Genomic DNA, 23,388 nt, shown 5'->3' with positions numbered 1-23,388 from the left:
GTCTTTAAAATGATGAGAGGGATAGACAGAGTTGACGTGGATAAGCTTTTCCCACTGAGAGTAGGGAAGATTCAAACAAGGGGACATGACTTGAGAATTAAGGGACTAAAGTTTAGGGGTAACAAGAGGGGGAACTTCTTTACTCAGAGAGTGGTGGCTGTGTGGAATGAGCTTCCAGTGAAGGTGGTGGAGGCAGGTTCGTTTTTATCATTTAAAAATAAATTGGATAGTTATATGGACGGGAAGGGAATGGAGGGTTATGGTCTGAGCGCAGGTATATGGGACTAGGGGAGAATACGTGTTCGGCACGGAGTAGAAGGATCGAGATGGCCTGTTTCCGTGCTGTAATTGTTATATATGGTTATTATATGGAAGGCAAGGCAAGAGCTTACTAGGACTGTGACGGACACATTTAAATCTCCCCTTGCAAGTGAGATGTCAAGTGAGTGAAATAGATCAAAGGTGCTACTGCACGAAAATGGCACGAGGGAGAATTGGAGGAATAAATAGACCAAAATAGTCGACTGTCAGTCGAGGGAAACACTTGGAAGAAATTCATAGGGTTGACATAAACGACACAAATGTAGTTGACTATTTGTCGCTTGGAATTCTGGTCCAAATGGTAGAAGCCCATGGGTCCAATGAAAGCTGCTTCAAACCTTGCATAGGTAGTAGACGACAGAGGATAATGGCGGAACGTAGTGTTGTCATTGAACGTCCATGACAAGTAGTGTACACCAATGAAATATATTAAGACCTTGTCATTTGTTAAATGTAATTGCAGGATGTACCAGATTGTTGGTAAATGACGCAAAACGTGGCAGTTGTGTGAATAGTGATAAAGGATCGTCTCAGTCACGCAATGGTACAGATTGGTTCGTAAATGCGTGGGGCGTCGGGAGCTGGAATTTCCTCATAGGAATTACAACATGTTGCAATGTTTTACGACCTAGTAAAAATGGGGCGTAAACGGTGAGGTATGTGATATTAGGCGTATTAGAATGGAATAGAATACCTTTTATTTTCATTCAAACAGCTTGGTTTGAACAAAATTGTCTACAGTCTTAACATTACAATAAAAAAACCAAGACCCACATTTAACAGTGTACACAAACATCCATCACAGTGAATCTCCTCACTGTGATGGAAGGCAAAAGTCTTATATCTTCCCTTTGTTCTTCACCCTTTGTCCAGTAGTCCAACTGCAGCGTCGAGATGACTGGGGCTCCCGATGGTAAATCCCGCGGCCGTTATGCACCGCCGGGCGATATTAGACCCCGCTCCAAGTTATGTAACCCCGCGATTCCGGCGGGAGAAGTTGCCGTTGCGGGAGCTCCGATAAGGGGTCTCCCACCAGGGTCCTTCGAGCTCCCGATGTTACCGTCCACCGGGCCTGCGCCCGGAGCCTCCGTAGCACCGAAGCCGGTTTGCAGCAGCAGGCCACCAGAGTTCTCCCCGCTCCGAAGTCGGCCAGCTCCGCGTAGGCAGGTCCTCAGTCTCGGCGACCGGTACCCTCAGGTAGGTTGCGGCCGGAGGCTGCCGCCGGCTCCATGTTGTTAAGCCCAACGACATCGGAAACCGGACAGTGAAACAATCCTTTTTGGAAGATATATTGGAATTGATTGAAATAAATATAGGATTTGTGGTAAAAATATCATTTTTATAGCATTCATTCGACCTATTAAAGACATCGGGAGCGTTTTCCAGAATGTGATTAGATTATTTAGTTTCTTACGTAAGGGGCTATAATTGGCATTAAACATAGCGTGATAATGTCTAGTGATTACAATTCCTACATATTTAACATTTTCTGTCGCTATTTTAAAGGCGAATTTCAAGAGATGTGTTGAGTCTTTCCGTTTTATCGACATAATTTCACTTTTGTTCCAGTTTATTCAGTATCCTGAGAAAGATCCAAAGTCCTCAATTAGATTTAATATGTTTGGTATACTGATTTGGTGGTTTTCTGATATACAGTAATACATCGTCTGCGTATAAGGATATTTTGTTATTTGAATATTTTGTATTATAACCGTAAATATCCGGGTGTGTTCTAATTTTTTCAGATAAAGGTTCAATTACCAGAGCAAATAACAGCGGTGATAATGAACATCCTTGTCTATTGCTCCTTGTTAATTGGAATTTCGTAGATAGTATATTATTAGTTAATATTCTAGCCATGGGTTTGTTATGTAATAATTTTATCCATGCGATGACGTTCTCCCCCATTTGAAATTTGTGCAATACTTTAATCATATAATCCCATGCTACTTGATCAAACGCTTTTTCTGCGTCCAATGAAATGATAGATAACTCTTGTTCTTGAGGTTTGTGAGAGTGCATTATGTTAAGCAGACGTCTCAGGTTATTAAATGAATTTCTCTTAGGTATGAATTCCGTTTGATCCTCATTTATCAATTTACTAACATATTGACTTAGTCTTCTAGCTAGTGTTTTCGCTAATATTTTTTGATCAGTATTTAACAAAGCAATAGCTCGATATGAGCCTGGTTCTTCTATATCTTAATCTTTTTAAAGTATTAATGTGATCGTTGATTCTGCTAGTGTTTCAGGTAAGATTTGTTCTTTAAAAGCATATGTATACATGTTCTGTAGATGTGGTGTAACTATGTCGTAAAACATTTATAAAATGCATTAATGAATCCGTCTGGTCCTGGTGTTTTTCCATTCTTAAGTGTGTTTATTGTGTCTTCTATTTCCTTAGATGTAATTTGCGCTCCCAGTTCCTCTTGTTACTTCAATTCTAGTTTTGGAAGGTTACAATTGTCCAAAAATTCTGAAACTTTATTATTGCCTATTAGCATTTTCGATGTGTATAAATTATTGTAAAATTGAGCAAATCTTTTATTGATATCATTAGGTACTGTTAATAATTCCCCTCTATCTGATTTAATCTTTAAAATTGCATTATCTTTTTCCCGTTTTTTCAGTTGGCGTGCCAAAAGTTTATGGGGTTTATCCCCAAATTCGAAATGTTCTTGTTTTGTAATTTGGAATAATCTTATAATCTTCTCTGATAATAATTTATTTAGCTTAAATGTCAGTATTAAAATGTTATTATGTTTATCCATAGTTGGGACGTCAGCATTATCTATTTCTAGTTGTCTGATTTGTTCTTCTAATTGTCTTTGTTCATTCTTATTATTTTTGTTTTGAAAAGCTTGATACAAGATAATGACTCCGCTAATAAATGCTTTGAAGGATTCCCATAATAAAGTGGGCGATATATCTGGTGTTCGTTTGTCTCAAAAAATAGGTCCATCTGTTTTTTTAGATATATACTCCCATGTGGGTCTTTCAGAATTTGCGAGTTAAACCTCCAGAACGATTTGTTCGTAGACATTCCTTATAATTTTAAAACGAAAGTTAGTGGGGAGTGATCTGAAATCGTATTGGTGTGATATTTAGGGTTCATAGTATAAGGTATTAGTTTTGTATCCACTAGGAAGTAGTCTATACGTGAGTATGTTGTATGTACCATTGAATAAAATGAGTATTCCCTTCCAGTCGGGTTCGCGATCCTCCAGACGTCTGCTATAATTTGTATTTTTTATATATGTATTTAAGAGTTCACTAGTTTTAGATTTCATATTACCTCTTTGTTTTTGCATCGATTTATCTAAGTACGGATCTAAAACACAGTTGAAGTCTCCTCCAATTATAACATTTTGGTAGTTAAATTCTGCAATTGTATTCAGGATGTTATTAAAAAATTGTGGATTATCAAAATTGGGCGCATATATGTTTACCAAAGTGATTGGCGTAGCATGGATCTCTCCTGTAACTATAAGATATCTCCCTTCCTTATCTGATATAATGTTCTTTGATTTGAATGGTATTCCTTTGCGAATGATAATTGCGGTGCCTCTGGATTTCGAAGTGTATGAGGAGTGCATTGTTTGGCCTATCCAATTCGCCCTCAATCTCATCTGATCTTGATGTTTAAGGTGCGTTTCTTGTAGAAAAGTAATATCCGTGTTATATGATTTCAACTGAGCTAGTATTTAGAAAAATGATTTATTAAAGTTTAAAATGTGAATTACTTAAAATATAACAACAATTTAAATGTTAAAGATGAGATTTATTAAGTTATTTTTAGTTGTGTCTCTTGCTGTGTTCTGCTGCTCACTGCATCTTGATAACACTTTGCTTTTGATATTAAAAAAAACAAACAATTTTAATATAGAGAGATTAAGCGATCAAATTTTAACAAAGAAAATCTGAGAATTTACCTCAATTTACATCATGGAGTGCAGGCCACAAGTCCAACGTCACAGCACACCAAGATTGTGTGCAAGCATTGCAGAACCAATAGAGGCACTTTTTGCAAACATTTTAGAACCAATAGACACTTTTTGCAAGCATTTTAGAACCAACAGAGACACTTTTTAAAATATTTTAGAACAAACAGAGACACTTTTTGCAAGCATTTTAGAACCAACAGAGACACTTTTTGCAAGCATTTTAGAACCAATAGAGGCACTTTTTGCAAGCATTGTAGAACCAAAAAAGACAAATTTTGCAAGCATTTTAGAACCAATAGAGTTTTTGCAAGCATTTTAGAACCAATATGCACTTTTTTGCAAGCATTTCAGCACCAATAGAGACACTTTTTGGAAGCATTTTAGAACCAATAGAGGCACTTTTTGCAAGCATTTTAGAACCAATAGAGGCACTTTTTGCAAGCATTTTAGAATCAATAGAGGCACTTTTTGCACGCATTTTAGAACCTATAGAGACACTTTTTGCAAGCATTTTAGAACCAATAGATACACTTTTTGCAAGCATTTTAGAACCAAAAAAGACACTTTTTGCAAGCATTTTAGAACCAATAGACAAGGGGGATGTTGTTCCAAAGTCTAGGAGCTGCAACCGCAAAGGCGCGGTCGCCCCTAACCTTAAGCCTAGACCGCGGGATATTCAGCAGCCCCAAGTCGGCCGATCTGAGGGACCTGGAGGTGGACCTGGAGGTGAGTAATGTTGAGGCAACCCATAAATTTAAAGCAATGCTTCATCCTAGGTTGTTACAATGAGATTACCGACGGCTGAACTAGATTAGCGAATCCACTCCCTATGTTAGAATGCGACAAACTGTATTCAAGTAGATTTAGGAAGAGGGTGGATGTGTTGGACCGCCGCCACGCGAATTGACGAGTGGTGCTCTATCGTAGCAAAGAACAGAGTGCTTATCTCATTATTACTATCTATTTTGGAATACTATTAAAATAACTTGGTTTATCCATTGGGATTGAGTCCCAGTGGATCAGGCACTGCGGGCTCCTTTGTTAAATTATGACAATGAAAAGATATTGCGCAAGTTGTTTTCAAGATTAGGCATTCAATTGTCCAATAAATGAAATACACTTCAGACTAAACTGGCTGTACGCACCGAAAGCTTAAACACAGTTTCATTAAGGGAACCACAGATTTGTGCAACAGTAGAATTGGATGAAATTCAACATAGATAATGTATTGTGTTCGTTTGCTTTTAATTTCTGAAGTCTGCCTTTTTTCTAAACCATTGGAAGCATTTTGACTAGTTTGCTGATTTCGATTACGGGTGACAGCAGCAGAGCTTTACAGGAAGGATATGATGGCGAATTGTTTTACTATATTCTACACGCTTGTTGCTGCCATTGGTATCCCTGGTAAATACTTATTGCAACAGATTAATTATGGGGCATTGACGGTTTGACATTGGTGAAATATCCTTATTTTATGTATGTCATTCTTTATTTGCTGTTGACATTCTACTCATTACCAACAGCATCTCAGTTCGCTGGTAACGTTATTTCATATTTTCGACCTTTTATATTATTTCGAATTATTTCACAACATAATGATTGCTTTCACCAAACGACAAGCTGTGTGCCAGGTCTGTTGTATTAATTTCTCATCTCGCACTCTCGCGCCTAGCTCATCGCAGCTGATTCACGCTTTCCACGAATATGCGGATAGTTCCCCTTATTGTCATCTGCTGAAGTGCGACCGCTCATCCGAATTATTTGAAGATTTCTTCTGTAGTTCGAGCGGCTTCACAATGCACCGTGGCAATTCGAACTGTCGATGTCCTCAACATTATCCAACTTAACGCTGCAGGGTTTTTTTTTGGGGGGGGGGGGGGGGGGGGGGGGGTAAATGAAACCGATTTTATTTCTAGTAGTTTAAATCTTTTTATTTAAATTTTGAATTTAACAGAAATTTGCACACAAACAATGATAACAGACAATGATTATCAGGACATACAACAGTATGTAAACGACCCTCAAAACCCTTACCCTTACCCTTACCCATCCTCGCCACCCGGGGACAAACAGCACTCACATACGTACACATCCACACAAATACGATTTTAAAAAATAAAATAAAATACAATAAAATAAAATTAAAAATATTTTTTTTTTTAAATAAACAAATAAATAAATAAACAAATAAAAAATAAACAGATAAATAAATAAATAAATAAAAACGATTGTGGGGAGGGAGGGGGGGGGGGGGGTTGATGGGATAGCAGCTGCAATAAGACAGAGCTGTGATAGAGGGCACTCAGTCCTCTTCCGAGTCCGGAAACAAGTTAAGAGAGTTAACAAGTTCCAGGAAAGGGTTCCATGTATCTAGGAATGTCTTGGTAGAGCCTTTGAGAGAGAACCTACGTTTTTCAAGTTTTAAGTTGTAGAGCACCTCCTTGATCCAGTGGGCGTGTGTCCGGGGACAGGTAAGTCTCCAGTTAAGCAAAATCAGTCTCCGGGCTAACAGGGTTGTAAAAGCCAGGACCCGCTTCAACGCAACAGAGAGGTTGGTGTTGGGGGGAATACCAAAAATAGCTGACAGTGGGTTTGGAGGAATAGCCTGGTCATAGGCTCTGCTTAGCACGTCGAAAGCACTCCTCCAAACGGTTGCTAGCTTAGGGCAAGACCAAAACATATGACTATGGTTGGCAGGGGATTGATTGCATCTGCTGCATGTGTCTTTAACAGCGGGGTATATTCTAGATAATCTTGCGTTTGTGTAGTGGACTTTGTGAAGGACTTTGCATTGGATTAGGCCAGGACGGGCACATATGGAGGAAGAATGGATCAAATCCAAGGCAGAGTCCCATTGCTGGTCTGTTAGTTTCGTATTCAGCTCGCCCTCCCACGCAGCTTTTAATGAGGTATGAGGTTTCAATATAACCGACACTAACAAGTTGTACAAAAAAGAGATGCATTTCTTCCGGTTGGGATCTAGAGCTAGGATGGAATCGGTCAGGGTTTCAGGGGGACGATTTGGGAAATGGGGGAATAGCTTCTTCACAAAATTCCTAATCTGGAAAAAAACGAAAAAGGTGGGAGTTTGGGAGGCTATAGTTGTACGAAAGCTCCGCAAAAGACGAAAACATGCCATCCTTGTATAGGTTTTTGATACTACAGATGCCATTACTATGCCAGGTTTTGAATGCGGAGTCTGTACTTGAAGGTTTAAAGATGTGATTTTTAAGCAGTGGGGTCAAGATTGAAGGGCCTTGTAAACCGAAGTTTTTCCTAAATTGACTCCATATCTTGAGCGAGAGGGACGCAATTGGGCCTGCACCCGCAGATGTTATAGAAAGGGGGAGTTGAGAGCATAGGACAGACCGCAACGGGAGATGTGAACTCGCCTTTTCCATGTGTACCCAGGTCGGTAGGTGGTCGCAATCATCATTCATCCAGTACAGGATTTTTTGCAAGTTAGCAGCCCAGTAGTATCGCCTAAAGTCAGGAAGTGCCAAACCGCCGTCACTCTTAGGAGACTGTAGTAGCGTCTTTCGAATTCTGGCCGGTTTGCTACCCCATAAAAATTTAGATATTCTCCTTTCTAATTTATCAAAAAAAGATTTAGTGATAAATATAGGAACATGCTGGAAAAGGTACAGGAATTTGGGGATAAGAGGGAAGTCTTTTAGGACCGAGATGAGAAAATAATTTTTCACACAGAGAGTGGTGAATCTGTGGAATTCTCTGCCACAGAAGGTAATTGAGGCCAGTTCATTTGCCATACTTAAGACGGCCCTTGTGGCTAAAGGGATCAGGGGATATGGAGTGAAGGCAGGGATGGGATACTGAGTTGGATGATCGGGCATGATCATATCAAATGGCGGTGCAGGCTCGAAGGGCCGAATGGCCTACTCCTGCACCTATTTTCTATGTTTCTATGTTTCTATCTATTTCGCGATATTAGGTCAAGCTTTGCACTCCTCCCAGCGGCATATTGCCTAATTATATTGCCTCAGGAAATATAATTTTCTTTATTGTAGATATAAAACAGTAAGATACATCCAAGGTTTTTCCGACTTGTTCCGGCAATCTTCTTCGAACTCCAGCGCATTACTTCAGATACTAGAAAACTCCTCGTGTATCCATGCTTCACATGATCTTGACATGTGGCTTGACATGCTCGACATGTGGCTTGACATGCTCGACATGTGGCTTGACATGTGGCCGAAGGATTAACTTTCTCCCTCTTCACTCCAAAACGAATTTAACCAACTAAACTACCACACAAGCAGTTAAGATGCATAAACACGCCCAAATACACGTCATAAATCCCACCCACATTATAACGGGCAGTCTAAAATTTAAAGGAACATGCCTTCCACAATGACATGTAAAACAGGCCAAGTGGCCAATTCATACCGGCCCCTAATTGTTCCGAATACATAATGAGGCAATTACCAATAAACATCAAAAAAGTGGCCATAAAGGCTTAACATACATCAAAATCAAAATCAAAAGATCAGGGAATAGAACCATGTAGCTCCTCGTCGGGAAATCAAACCGCGACCTCCCGCGTGCTAGGCGTGGATACTAACCACTATACTAACGAGGAAAAAATAGCATGCACTATATATCTGCAATCATAATTCTTCATCGACTCTTCCATCTTCGCTTTCGCCTTCTAGAAGCATGCACAACTTAGTTATTAATTTTATTACAACAGTGGTTTAATTCAAAGTCATATCGTGCATACCAATCCCTTAAATCAGGCATGATACCCAATATATAGTCCAAAAGATAATAGTCCAAAGCTTTGAGAGCATGAAACGTCTTCCTCCATGCCCGATCAACTCATTGATCGGTTGTAACAGCAATGTTGAAATATGAAAATCCTTCAATAGAATAACGGGATCTTTAACAATAAAGTTCACCGTTAAGTTTGATTCAATGTCTGAATCTTTAGCAGAGACTTCAAATCCTAGCTCAAGATTTGGCCATTCGCTGTCTGGCTTGCAGAGAGATTTTAATTCATTGATCCATTTCTTTTCGCTTAAGAATCAGTTCACTGTCAGTTCTCTGGAAACTTCATTTGCAGAACTTTCTTCTGTATCAACGTATTTCAGTTGCACCACATTAGTAACTCCCAATGCTCTTTCCTTTGGCAAGTTGTCTTTGTCTAAATCCAACTCCTTGGTTTCTTCCGCTCTGTCATCTGGTGGAATGCTTTCCAAAACAGCACGACTGTTGCTGACCCACTTGGTAAGTACAAATCCTCCCTTATTGCAGAGAGAGGTTAGGTGTTTCACCATTTGAATTGCCTCTAACTCAGTAGATATAGATTTTAGGCAATCGTCCACGTAAACATTATTCATCAAAGTGGAAATTACCTCCTCTGGGAAATAATCTTTATTATCCTCTGCGGTTTTCCTCAAAGCGAAATTCGCACAACTTGGAGACGACACTGCTCCGAAAAGATGTACTTTCATTCGGTAATCAACAACAAGGGAAACGAGTAGAGTAGTTATGGATACTATGAGTTTCAAAGTAAAAGAAGTACTGACACTTTTGAAAAATATAAAAGTGGATAAGTCTCCAGGTCCTGACAGGATATTCCCTAGGACATTGAGGGAAGTTAGTGTAGAAATAGCCGGGGCTATGACAGAAATATTTCAAATGTCATTAGAAACGGGAATAGTCCCCGAGGATTGGCGTACTGCGCATGTTGTTCCATTGTTTAAAAAGGGTTCTAAGAGTAAACCTAGCAATTATAGACCTGTTAGTTTGACTTCAGTGGTGGGCAAATTAATGGAAAAGATACTTAAAGATAATATATATAAGCATCTGGATAAACAGGGTCTGATTAGGAACAGTCAACATGGATTTGTGCCTGGAAGGTCATGTTTGACTAATCTTCTTGAATTTTTTGAAGAGGTTACTAGGGAAATTGACGAGGGTAAAGCAGTGGATGTTGTCTATATGGACTTTAGTAAGGCCTTTGACAAGGTTCCTCATGGAAGGTTGGTTAAGAAGGTTAAACTGTTGGGTATAAATGCAGGAATAGCAAGATGGATTCAGCAGTGGCTGAATGGGAGAAGCCAGAGGGTAATGGTGGATGGCTGTTTGTCGGGTTGGAGGCAGGTGACTAGTGGGGTGCCTCAGGGATCTGTGTTGGGTCCTTTGTTGTTTGTCATGTACATCAATGATCTGGATGAAGGGGTGGTAAATTGGATTAGTAAGTATGCAGATGATACCAAGATAGGGGGTGTTGTGGATAATGAAGAGGATTTCCAAAGTCTACAGAGTGATTTAGGCCATTTGGAAAAATGGGCTGAAAGATGGCAGATGGAGTTTAATGCTGATAAATGTGAGGTGTTACACCTTGGCAGGACAAATCAAAATAGGACGTACATGATAAATGGTAGGGAATTGAAGAATACAGTTGAACAGAGGGATCTGGGAATAACCGTGCATAGTTCCTTGAAGGTGGAATCTCATATTGATAGGGTGGTAAAGCAAGCTTTTGGTATGCTAGCCTTTATAAATCAGAGCATTGAGTATAGAAGCTGGAATGTAATGTTAAAATTGTACAAGGCATTGGTGAGACCAAATCTGGAGTATGGTGTACAATTTTGGTCGCCCAATTATAGGAAGGATGTCAACAAAATAGAGAGAGTACAGAGGAGATTTACTAGAATGTTGCCTGGGTTTCAACAACTAAGTTACAGAGATAGGTTGAATAAGTTAGGTCTTTATTCTCTGGAGCGCAGAAGGTTAAGGGGGGACTTGATAGAGGTCTTTAAAATGATGAGAGGGATAGACAGAGTTGACGTGATCAAGCTTTTCCCTTTGAGAATAGGGAAGTTTCAAACAAGAGGACATGACTTCAGAATTAAGGGACAGAAGTTTAGGGGTAACATGAGGGGGAATTTCTTTACTCAGAGAGTGGTAGTGGTGTGGAATGAGCTTCCAGTGGAAGTGGTGGCGGCAGGTTCGTTGGTATCATTTAAAAATGAATTGGATAGGCATATGGATGAGAAGGGAATGGAGGGTTATGGTATGAGTGCAGGCAGGTGGGACTAAGGGAAAAAAGTTGTTCGGCACGGACTTGTAGGGCCGAGATGGCCTGTTTCCGTGCTGTAAGTGTTATATGGTTATATGGTTATAACGTCTTGTTGCACATCCTCTTCAGGCCACCATAAGAATCGCAGATAATCAATATGTTTAACAGTTACTTTCACTTGATGAAACATTGATCTGATATCAGCCATCAAAGCTATCGGTTCTTGCCTAAATTTGATGAGAACTCCAATGAGCGAGTTAGTAAGGTCTGGACCTTGCAGTAGTTCACTGTTAAGTGATGTCCCTTTAAAGACTGCCGCGCAGTCAAAGACCACCCTCAATGTCCCTTTAAAGACTGCCGCGCAGTCAAAGACCACCCTCAATGTCCCTTTCTTCGAGTGGTACACCCCATGGCGCGGAATATACTCCATCATCTCGATATAGTTGATTCGTTGGTATCCTTTCGGCATAATCATTATTAATCATATTCTGTAAGAAGGATGTATATTCCTCTTGAAATGTCGTGTTCTAACAAACTTACGTTTCAAACCTTGAATACGCTGTTCAGCCATATAACGATTATTCGGTAAATTAACACTTTCTTGCTTGAAAGGTAAATCCAAACAATAATGTCCATTTTTCATCTTAACTGAATGGTTCATAATATCTAAGAATTTTAATTCTTCTCTAGACATTTCTTCATATTCCTGGCTGGTACTTTCATTGAAGTCATGGTTATATTGCTTCATTAACAGCTTTTCCAATTTACCTGTAGATATTTGGTTAACAGCAACAGCACGACAATTCATTTTGCTGGTGCTTTCCTTATTCTTACACAAGGAGCCATAGATAACCCATCCTAGTAGGGTCTTCATAGCATACGGTCCACCCCCTTGCTCCTAATTATCTGTACATGTTCTAATGCTCTCAGAGCATTCGTTCCAATAAGTAAGTCAATATCAGAATTTATCTTTGATATTTTGACATCTTTCAGGTAAGGCCATTGCTGTAAGTCTTCACATCTGGGTACATTTTGACGACCAACAGGCATTGTTTCATGTGTGAAAACCTCTGAAATTGGAATAAAATTATCTTCATCCAAACTGGGTATCTCCATATTTGTTACATAATAACTATGGTAATCATTTTCTTTATTCATGGTACGCAATTGAATTTTAACTTTCTCTCCAGTAATGTCCAACCTTCTAATCAAATTATCTGTGCAAAAAGTAACTGAACTTCCATGATCCAGAAATGCATATGTTTGCAACACTACATTAGTTTCCCTATTTCTCATTTGTACTGGTAAAATAGAGAAAATGCATGCTTTCTCTCCGGCCCCAATATGTGCAGTTACTTGAGGCGAGGTGATAGCATTAACATCCGCTGACTCCTTTTTCTGCTCAGTAAGATCTGGCTCTTTCTTTACAGTATGAAGCACATCAGGATGATTCTGCTTACATTTGTCACAAATTATTGGGCACTTACAGTCTTTTACCATGCGCCCCTTCTTTAAACATCCATAGCAGATTCCATTCCTTTTTAAAAAGTCCATCTTTTTTTCATATTTCTTGTCTTTAAATTTACGACACCACCTTATGGTGTGACCTGCTTCATCACAAAATGGACAAAATTCGTTCGTTCTGGTCGGTGCATCCTCTTTGGCATCACCCAACACCTTCTGAGGTATTATATTGGTAGCAACATTGCTTTTCTTAGGCTCTGTCTTTTGTTTAGTTTTGACATAGGTAGAACCCTTATAAATTGCAAGTGGCTTGGCTTCTTCAATAATCCCGTTGCATGAATCTGACATGTACCGTACTTCTCTTTCTAAATATTCCACCAGGTCTGGTAGCCTGGCTACTTGTTTGCTCTTATCTCGTAATTCTCCTGCCCTATCTCTCCACTTTTCTCTCATTCTTCTGGGCAACTTGTTAATGATGATTCTCATATTACTTGAAAGATTAATTTCCTCCATGTAGCCAAGATTTTTCATCGAGCTGCAACATCTTCTCAGAAATATTGCATATTCACTCAATTTATCCACATCTTCTGGCTTGATTTCTTTCCAATCATGGGCCTTTTCAATGTATGCATTCGCAATCCTCTGTTCATCACCAAAACGTTCCTTTAGTAATCTTCTCGCCTTATTATAGCCCTGGTTGCCTGGCTCCATCTGACAACTTTCCACAAGCACCTTCACACTTCCATTTGTGTACTTCACCAGAAACCGTAAGCGCTCCTTTTCATCCTTAACTTTCGTCTCTAATACCTCTTCTATGGCTCTTATGAAAGTTTCATACCCCCAAAGAATCTCCACCATACGTAGGAATTTCAACTGGTGGCAGAATGAGAGAGGTATTTTGTCGAGCTATAATCTCGTTGAATTCAGATTGCTTATTCAACAGTGCCAATAGACCAACCTGATTCCCTTCTCCTTGGTCCACTGGTCCATCTCGAGTTTGTACGGATGTTCCCATGGTAGCTAGTTTCGGGCTAGCACCCATTTGCTGAGCTGAAGGTTCACTGAACCTCTTTAGGTTTTCCAATCCAAGGTATCCTGTGGACTTTGACCGTGGAATCGATTCAACTGCCAATTCACTCTGAGCAGTTTTGGCTCTCTGTCTAGAGCTCATCGTCTTTGACGATCTAGAGCTGCATCTAGACCCTTCACTTTCCAGTATGTCCTTTCTGGCTTTAGCCACCTTCAACTTTGTATCTAATTCCAGTTGTTCCTAACATCGCGCCATCTCTTCATGCTGTCGCTTTATCTGTCGCATCTTCTCTTCTTGATGTCGGGCCATTTCACCTTGCCGTCGGGCCATCTCATCTTGCTGTCGGGCCATCTCATGCTTTTCTTCATAGCATCCGCTTCTATTGAGAGCGCTGCTAACTCAGCCTTGGCTCCCAAACGAGCAGAAGCCCTCGAAACCGAACTGGCTGAGCTACCAGATTTACGGCCTGATCTTCGTGAAGATACATTTGAGATACAATCTCCCGGTTCTATTTCATCACCTTCTTCTTCATGCTTAGTATCTTCTTTTCTGCTACATTTACTTTTGTCAACTTGCTCTAACCATGCTTCTGCAGCATCGTTGGATTCATCATAATACTCCGTATTTTCGGAATCCCACTTATAATGTCTTTCACGTTCCTCTTGAGAACGCTTTGCTTCCAACAGTGTGTCCTGCTTCTCTTTCAGCTCCTGGTTAAAGCTACTTATCAGGCGTAATTTCTCCTCCACCTTGTCCTGGTTCTCTTCTGATTCCATGAGTACCTTCACACTTTCAAACAGCCTTCTAATCCTCTTCCCCAACTTGTTCCTATCCAATTCAGCCTCTTTGAGAACATGACTTCGACCATTCTCAGTGAGTTTAAGTTGTCTGGCTGGACTTTCCTCACCACCATGTGCTCCTTCAAGCACCAAGCTATCTCGTCGTCTAAATTCATCTTCCATTCCGGCACTTTGTTGCTTCGTACTGCCAGCTATTAAGCTCCTCACTTGTGACATAATTTCAGATAACCACTTCTCTGCATTTTTCTTGAAACCATTGAATATCTTCTTCGTGTATTCATCCCATTGGGTATGACGTCTGCGTTCTTCCCAAGACAGCACTGAACACAGCAGTACATTCTGTTTCTTGCCAACCTCCTGGTAGAGGTTCCATAGTTGGCTCATATACGATTTCACCTCGATCACGTTCTGTTCTGATTCCATTAGTTTTTTCTGTGTATCAATTACTCTGGTCACCTGCAACCATAATTCATTTCTCTCTTTCTCGGTTTCCCTCAGACAGGCAGCATGTGAAATATCTGTTTCTTCAAGTTGTCTTAGTCCTTCTTCACCACCACGTGGCTCTTCTGGCATAGCTCTGCCCTCCTCTTCATCCTTCTTCATGATTTAAAAGAGGTATTGGCAGATTGCCAAGTCTTTAAATTAGTCGAAAAAGTCTCTGCTTCTGTGACTTTGTTATTATTAACAATTTCTTCCAAAACTAAAACATACCGATAATGTAGAGAACCTCTCTCTAATTCCAGGTGCAAAATAAATGATGCTAATTCAAATGGAATGTGCTTTTATCATAAAAGATTCAGAACAAACCAAGGTCGGTCTGCCTTTCCCAGACACGCTAGAGAAAACAGCTTCTTGAGCTCTGTAACAGAATTCTTTTAATTAAAACCGTGATTTTAATTCAAAAGGTAATAATCGATTCGTACTCACATATCCAGTGATACGTCTTCAGATACGTTCCGATGCTGTTGATAGACGTCAAGGCTCTTCCTGGCCGAGATCTTCTTCAGTTCCACGATTGGAACCAATCTTCTTTCTCTGGCTATGCCTCTCCGAGGTCTTAGCCCTGCCGTCTTCAATTAAATCTTCTGTCCCACTCTCTGGGACTGGTATTTCTTCATCAGTTCCACGATTGGAACCAATCTTCTATGGCTGCGCCTCTCCGAGGTCTTAGCCTTCGCATTTCGATCTTCTGACCCAATCTCAGGGCCTGGTATTTACCCCCGCCGGAGGTTCGCTTCTACTTATCTTCTTATGTCCCACTCTCTGGGACTGGCAATTACCCCCCTGCCGGAGTTGTCCTTCGACTTAATGTAGCGGCAGATTTTTCAAATCTTTCAGGAAATTAACTCCCTAGCCACTAATTGGGTGAGACGGGATAAGGGGAATATCTTCGGTACGCATGCAAGCTGCCTCAGAGACCTTCAGAGCTTCTCCTTTCATAAAGCTTCAGCACAGTCTTTTAATTAATATTTTCTTTATTGTAGATATAACACAGTAAGATACTTCCAAGGTTGTTCCGACTTGTTCCGGCAATCTTCTTCGAACTCCAGCTCATTACTTCAGATACTAGAAAACTCCTCGTGTATCCATGCTTCACATGATCTTGACATGTGGCTTGACATGCTCGACATGTGGCTTGACATGCTCGACATGTGGCTTGACATGTGGTCGAAGGATTAACCTTCTCCCTCTTCACTCCAAAATGAATCTAACCAACTAAACTACCACGCAAGAAGTTAAGCTGCATAAACACGCCCAAATACACGTCATAAATCCCGCCCACATTATAACGGGCAGTCTAAAATTTAAAGGAACATGCCATCCACAATGACATGCAAAACAGGCCAAATGGCCACTACACTTGTGGCTGATTTGCTGATAGTTTTAGTCAGTGACTCTGGAAAGATGAACTCAGTAGAAAGACCCGGCATCCTTTCGCGGGAAGCACATGGAAGAGATCAGCAGTGTGATGCAATTGTGATGCAACTGGTCGCAATATACGTACTGTGGGAAAAAACACGTTTCGAATGATTATGCAACACGACGTCAAATCCAACGAACTTCGGGCTTTCCCACTTTCTATATTACATCTCACAACTAACGCACCAAACCACGCTGTTGACCTCTCCTAATCACAATTTTCCCGCCACATCTCTTCCAAAGAGTACATCACATATGTATTGCTTATTTAGTAAACATGGATGGATTGCTAACCCGTGTCTCCTCTTTGTCCCGCAGTTATAACCATATAACCATATAACAATTACAGCACGGAAACAGGCCATCTCGACCCTTCTAGTCCGTGCCGAACACGTATTCTCCCCTAGTCCCATATACCTGCACTCAGACCATACCCCTCCATTCCTTTCCCGTCCATATAACTATCCAATTTATTTTTAAATGATAAAAACGAACCTGCCTCCACCACCTTCACTGGAAGCTCATTCCACACAGCCACCACTCCCTGAGTAAAGAAGTTCCTCCTCATGTTACCCCTAAACCTCTGTCCCTTAATTCTCAAGTCATGTCCCCTTGTTTGAATCTTCCCTACTCTCAGTGGGAAAAGCTTATCCACGTCAACTCAGTCTAGCCCTAACTTGTTCAACCTTTCTCTGTAACTTAGTTGCTGAAACCCAGGCAACATTCTAGTAAATTTCCTCTGTACTCTCTCTATTTTGTTGACATCCTTCCTATAATTAGGCGACCAAAATTGTACACCATACTCCAGAATTGGCCTCATCAATGCCTTGTATAATTTTAACATTACATCCCAACTTCTATACTCAATGCTCTGATTGATAAAGGCCAGCACACCAAAAGCTGTCTTTACCACCCTATCTACATGAGATTCCACTTTCAGGGAACTGTGCACAGTTATTCCTAGATCCCTCTGTTCACCTGCATTCTTCAATTCCCTGTACGTCCATGTACGTCCTATTTTGATTTGTCCAGCCAAGATGTAGCAACTCACACTTATCAGCATTAATAATAATAATAATGGATGGGATTTATATAGCGCCTTTCTAATACTCAAGGCGCTTTACATCGCATTATTCATTCACTCCTCAGTCACACTCGGTGGTGGTAAGCGACTTCTGTAGCCACAGCTGCCCTGGGGCAGTCTGACGGAAGCGTGGCTGCCAATCTGCGCCTACGGCCCCTCCGACCACCACCAATAACTCACACACATTCACACACATTCACACACATTCACACACAGGCAAAGGTGGGTGAAGTGTCTTGCCCAAGGACACAACGACAGTGTGCACTCCAAGCGGGATTCGAACCGGCTACCTTCCGGTTGCCAGCCGAACACTTAGCCCATTGCGCCATATGTCGTCCCTCTGCATTAAACTCCATCTGCCATCTTTCAGCCCACTCTCCAACTGGCATTAATCTTTCTGTAGACTTTGAATATCTACTTCATTATCCACAACCCCACCTATCTTAGTATCATCTGCATACTTACTAATCCAATTTACCACACCATCATCCAGATCATTGATGTACATGACAAACAATAGTGGACACAACACAGATCCCTGTGGCACCCCACTAGTCACTGGCCTCCAACTTGACAAACAACCATCCACCATTACTCTCTGGCATCTCCCATTCAGCCACTGATGAATCCATCTTGCTACTCCATCATTAATACCCAACCATTGAACCTTCTTAACCAACCTTCCATGAAAAACCTTGTCAAAGGCCTTACTGAAGTCCATATATACAACATCCACTGCTTTACCCTCATCAATTTCCCGAGTAACCTCTTCAAAATATTCAGGAAAATTAGCGAAACATGACCTTCCAGGCACAAATCCTTGTTGACTGTTCCTAATCAGACCCTGTTTATCCAGATGCTTATATATATTATCTCTAATTATCCTTTCCATTAATTTGCCCACCACTGACGTCAAACTAACAGGTCTATAATTGCTAAGTTTACTCTTAGACCCCTTTTTAATCAATGGAACAACATGCGAGGTACGCCAATCCTCCGGCACTACTCTCGTTTCTAATGACATTTGAAATATTTCTGTCATAGCCCCTGCTATTTCTACACTCACTTCCCTCAATGTCCTAGGGAATATCCTGTCCGGACCTGGAGACTTATCCACTTTTTTATTTCTCAAAAGTGTCAGTACTTCCTCTTCTTTGAATCTCATAGTTTCCACAGCTACTCTACTTGTCTCCCTTACCTCACATAATTCAATATCCTTCTCCTTGGTGAATACCGAAGAAAAGAAATTGTTCAATATCTCCCCCATCTCTTTTGGCTCTGCAGATAGCTGTCCACTCTGACTCTCTAATGGACCAATTTTATCCCTCGTTATCCTTTTGCTATTAATATATCTGTGGAAACCCTTTGGATTTACTTTCTCCGAGAGTTCTGCTTTCGCTCCCCACGCTCGCACCCCGACGGAAGAAGGATATAGATCTCCTGGTCCTCACGTTTCACCCGTTATCCTACATGCAATACACTATGTGGTTTTAAACTGAATACGAGGGGTGGGGTGTCAAATGGGATAGTCGAGGACGGAGTTAAAGGGAAAACGAGTAAAGGGATGGTTAAAGACCCCAGAAATAACGGGAAATGAAGCTCACAAAGGGATAGGAGCGTATGACCAAGTGTAATAGGGATCGATGTGAAAGGTGAGATGCGTAAGGAAATAAAAGTATTGTATATGATGCGCGAAGTATAAGAAGTAAAATAGATGAGCTTGAGGCTCAGTTAGAGGTTGGTAGATATGACATTGTGAGGATTACTGAGACGTGGCTGCAGGAGGATCGGGCCTGGGAATTTAATATTTAGTGTTATACATCCTATAGAAAGGACAGGCTGGTGGGCAGAGGAGAGGGGGGGGAGCTTTGCTGGTGATGGATGGAATTAAGTCCCTTGCGAGGGGAGACATGGGGACTGACGAGGTAGAGTCACTGTGGATTGAGTTGAGGAATTGTAAAGGCAAGAAGACAATAATTGGTGGTATGTACAGACCCAAAATAGTAGCCCGGAGGTAGGGTGTAAGTTGCAGCAGGAGTTAAAACTGGCATGTAACAAAGGTAATGCCACTGTGGTGATGGGGGATTTCAATATGCAGGTAGATGGGGAAAATCAGGTTGGTTCAGGACCCCAAGTAAGAGAGTTTGCAGAATGCCTCCGAGATGGATTCTTGGAGCAGCTTGTAATGGAGCCGACCAAAGAAAAGGCTATTATGAATTTGGTGTTGTCCAATCAACCAGATATGATAAGATAACTCGTTGTAAAGGAACCGCTTGGAGGTAATGATCATAATATGACTAGTTTAATCTGTAATTTGAGAAGGAGAACGTTAAATCGGAAGTGGCAGTGATGCAGTTGAACCAAGGGGACTATGAAGGCATGAGAGGGGAGCTGGCCAAAGTAGACTGGAAAGGGATCCTAGCAGGAATGACGGTGGAACAGCAATGGCAGGAATTTCTGGGCATAGTCCGGAAGACGTATGATCATTTCATTCCAAAAAGGAAGAAATATTCTAAGGGGAGTAGGAGGCAACCGTGGCTGCCAAGAGACGAGGGGAATAAAAAAAACTAAAAGAAAAGATTAATAACACAGCAAAGAGTAGCCGGAAGCCAAAGGATTGGGAAACATTCATAGGAACAAAGGAACCAAAACGGGCAATACGGGCTGAAAAGATGAAGTACGAGGAGAAGCTGGCCAGGAATATAAAGAAGGCCAGTAAAAGCTTCTTTAGATATGTTAAGGGAAAAAGAGTAGCAAAGTCAAATGTGTGTCCCTTGAAGGCAGACACGGGTGAAATTATTATGGGCAACAAGGAAATGGCAGAAGAGTTGAATAGGCACTTCGGACCTGTCTTCACTAAGGAAGACACAAACAATCTCCCAGATGTACTGGAGGACACAGGATCTAAGGGGGTAGAGGAATTGAAAGACAATTTCATTAGGCGAGAAATAGTATTAGGTAGGCTAATGGAACTGAAGGATGATAAATCCCCTGGACTTGATGGTCTGCATCCCAGGGTCCTCGGAGGTGGCTGTACAAATAGTGGACGAATTGATGATCATTTTCCAATGTTCAATGGATTCAGGATCAGTTCCTGTGGATTGGAGGATAGCTAATGTTATCAGGAAAGGAGCGAGAGAGAAAACGGGGAATTACAGACCAGTTAGCCTGACTTCGGTGTTGGGAAAGATGCTGGATGCAATTATTAAAGAGGTAATAATGGGGCATTTGGATAGCAGTAAAAGGATTAGTCCAAGTCAACATGGATTTATGAAAGAGAAATCATGCTTGACTAATCCTCTGGAATTTTTTGAGGATGTGACAAGTAAAATGTTGAAGGGGTGCCATTGGATATAGTGTATCTAGACTTTCAGAAAGCCTTTGATATGGTCCCGCACGGGAGACTGGTGACTAAAATTAGAGCACATGGTATTGGGGGTGGGGTGTTGACATGGATAGAAAATGGGTTGGCAGACCGGAAGCAAGGAGTAGGAGTGAACGGGTCCTTTTTTGAATGGCTGGCAGTGGCCAGTGGAGTGCCGCAAGGCTCGGTGTTGGGGCCGCAACACCATATATATTAATGATTTGGAAGAGGGAATTAGGAGCAACACTAGCAAGTTTGCGGATGACACAAAGCTGTGTGGCAGTGTGAACTGTGTAGAGGACGTTAGGAGGTTGCAGGGTGACCTGGACAGGTTGAGTGAGTGGGCAGATGCGTGGCAGATGCAGTACAACATAGATAAATGTGAGGTTATCCACTTTGGCGGCAAATGCAAGGTGGCAGATTCTTATCTCAATGGGGTTAGGTTAGGTAAGGGGGAGGTACAGTGAGACCTGGGTGTCTTTGTACACCGGTCATTGAAAGTTGGCGTGCAGGTACAGCAGGCAGTGAAGAAAGCTAATGGAATGTTGGCCTTCATAACAAGAGGATTTCTGTATAGGAGTAAAGAGTTTCTTTTGTAGTTGTATAGGGCTCTGGTGAGACGACATCTGGAGTATTGTGTACAGTTTTAGTCTCCTAATTTGAGGAATGACATCCTTCTGATTGAGGCAGTGCAGCGTAGGTTCACGAGTTTGATCCCTGGGATGGCGGGACTCTCATAAGAGGAAAGATTGAAAAGAGTAGGCGAGCATTCACTGGAGTTTAGAAGGATGAGGGGGTATCTTATAGAATATACAATTATAAAAGGACTGGACAAGCTAGATGCAGGAAAAATGTTCCCAATGTTCGGCGAGTCCAGAACCAGGGGCCACAGTCTTAGAATAAAGGGGGGGGGGGGGGGTCGTTTAAGACTGAGGTGAGAAAAAACTTTTTCACCCAGAGAGTTGCGAATTTATGGAATTCCCTGCCACAGAGGGCAGTGGAGGCCAAATCACTGGATGGATTTAAGAGAGGGTTAGATAGAGCTCTAGGGGCTAGTGGAGTCAAGAGATTTGGGGAGAAGGCAGGCACGGGTTATTGATAGGGGACGATCAGCCATGATCACAATGAATGATCACAGTGATGGCTTGAAGGACCGAATGGCTTCCTCCTGCACCTATTGTCCATGTTTCTGTGTTTATATGTAACTCCAGCTGATTGCATTAAACGTTAGACACCTCCTCGTGTTTCCGTTACACTTTGCAAGGTCAAAGGGTAAACTTCCCCATGCTTGTCCAAAACTAAACTAAAAACTAAGCTTCTGCGCAAGAAACTTATCTCCAAACACGCCCTAAATACGTCATAAATCCCACCCACAATATAACGGGCAGTCTAAAATTTAAATACACATGTCATCATTAAGGACACACAAAACAAGCCAAATGGCTACTTCATACCGGCCCTTAATTGTTCCAAGTAAAAATGAGGCAATTATTAATTAGCATCAAAAAAGTAGCCATTAACATACATCAAAAGCATAAAGTCAGGGAATTGATCCCCGGCCACCCGCTTGACGGGGAGGGGGGGGGGGTTACTAATCACTTGAAATCGGAATTCTTCATCGACTCTTCCATCTTCACTTTCGCCTTCTAGAAGCAAGCATAACTTGGTTATTAATTTTATCAAAACTTTGGTTTTAGTTTAAAGTTGTACCGTGTGGACCAAACCCTTAAAATCAGGCTTGGTACCCAATATATAGTCCAACGCATAACAGTCCAAAGCTTTGATAGCATGAAACGTCTTCCTTCATGCCCGATCAACTCATGGATGTGTTGTAACAAGATTGTCGTTATCTAAAAGTCCTTCGAGAGATTAACAGGATTTTTAGCAAAGAAGTTCACCGTTAGGTTTGATTTAATTTCTGGATTATTAGCAGAGATGTCAAATCTCAGCTGAAGCTTTGGCCATTCTCTGTCTGGTTTACAGAGAGATTTTGTTTCATTGATCCATCTCTTATCAACGTCCTATTTTGATTTGAACTTGGCAGGACAAATCAAAATAGGACGTGCATGTTAAATAGTAGGGAATTATAGAATGCAGTTGAACAGAGGGATCTGGGAATAACCGTGCATAGCTCCTTGAAGGTGGAATCTCATATAGATAGGGTGGTAAAGAAAGCTTTTGGTGTGCTAGCCTTTATAAATCAGAGCATTGAGTATAGAAGCTGGGATGTAATGTTAAAATTGTACAAGGCATTGGTGAGACCAAATCTGGAGTATGGTGTACAATTTTGGTCGCCCAATTATAGGAAGGGTGTCAACAAAATAGAGAGAGTACAGAGGAGATTTACTAGAATGTTGCCTGGGTTTCAACAACTAAGTTACAGAGAAAGGTTGAATAAGTTAGGTCTTTATTC

The sequence above is a fragment of the Amblyraja radiata genome, chromosome X (assembly GCF_010909765.2).
Source record: "Amblyraja radiata isolate CabotCenter1 chromosome X, sAmbRad1.1.pri, whole genome shotgun sequence".
NCBI lineage: Eukaryota > Metazoa > Chordata > Chondrichthyes > Rajiformes > Rajidae > Amblyraja > Amblyraja radiata.
Note: the sequence above shows the minus strand (reverse complement) of the source record.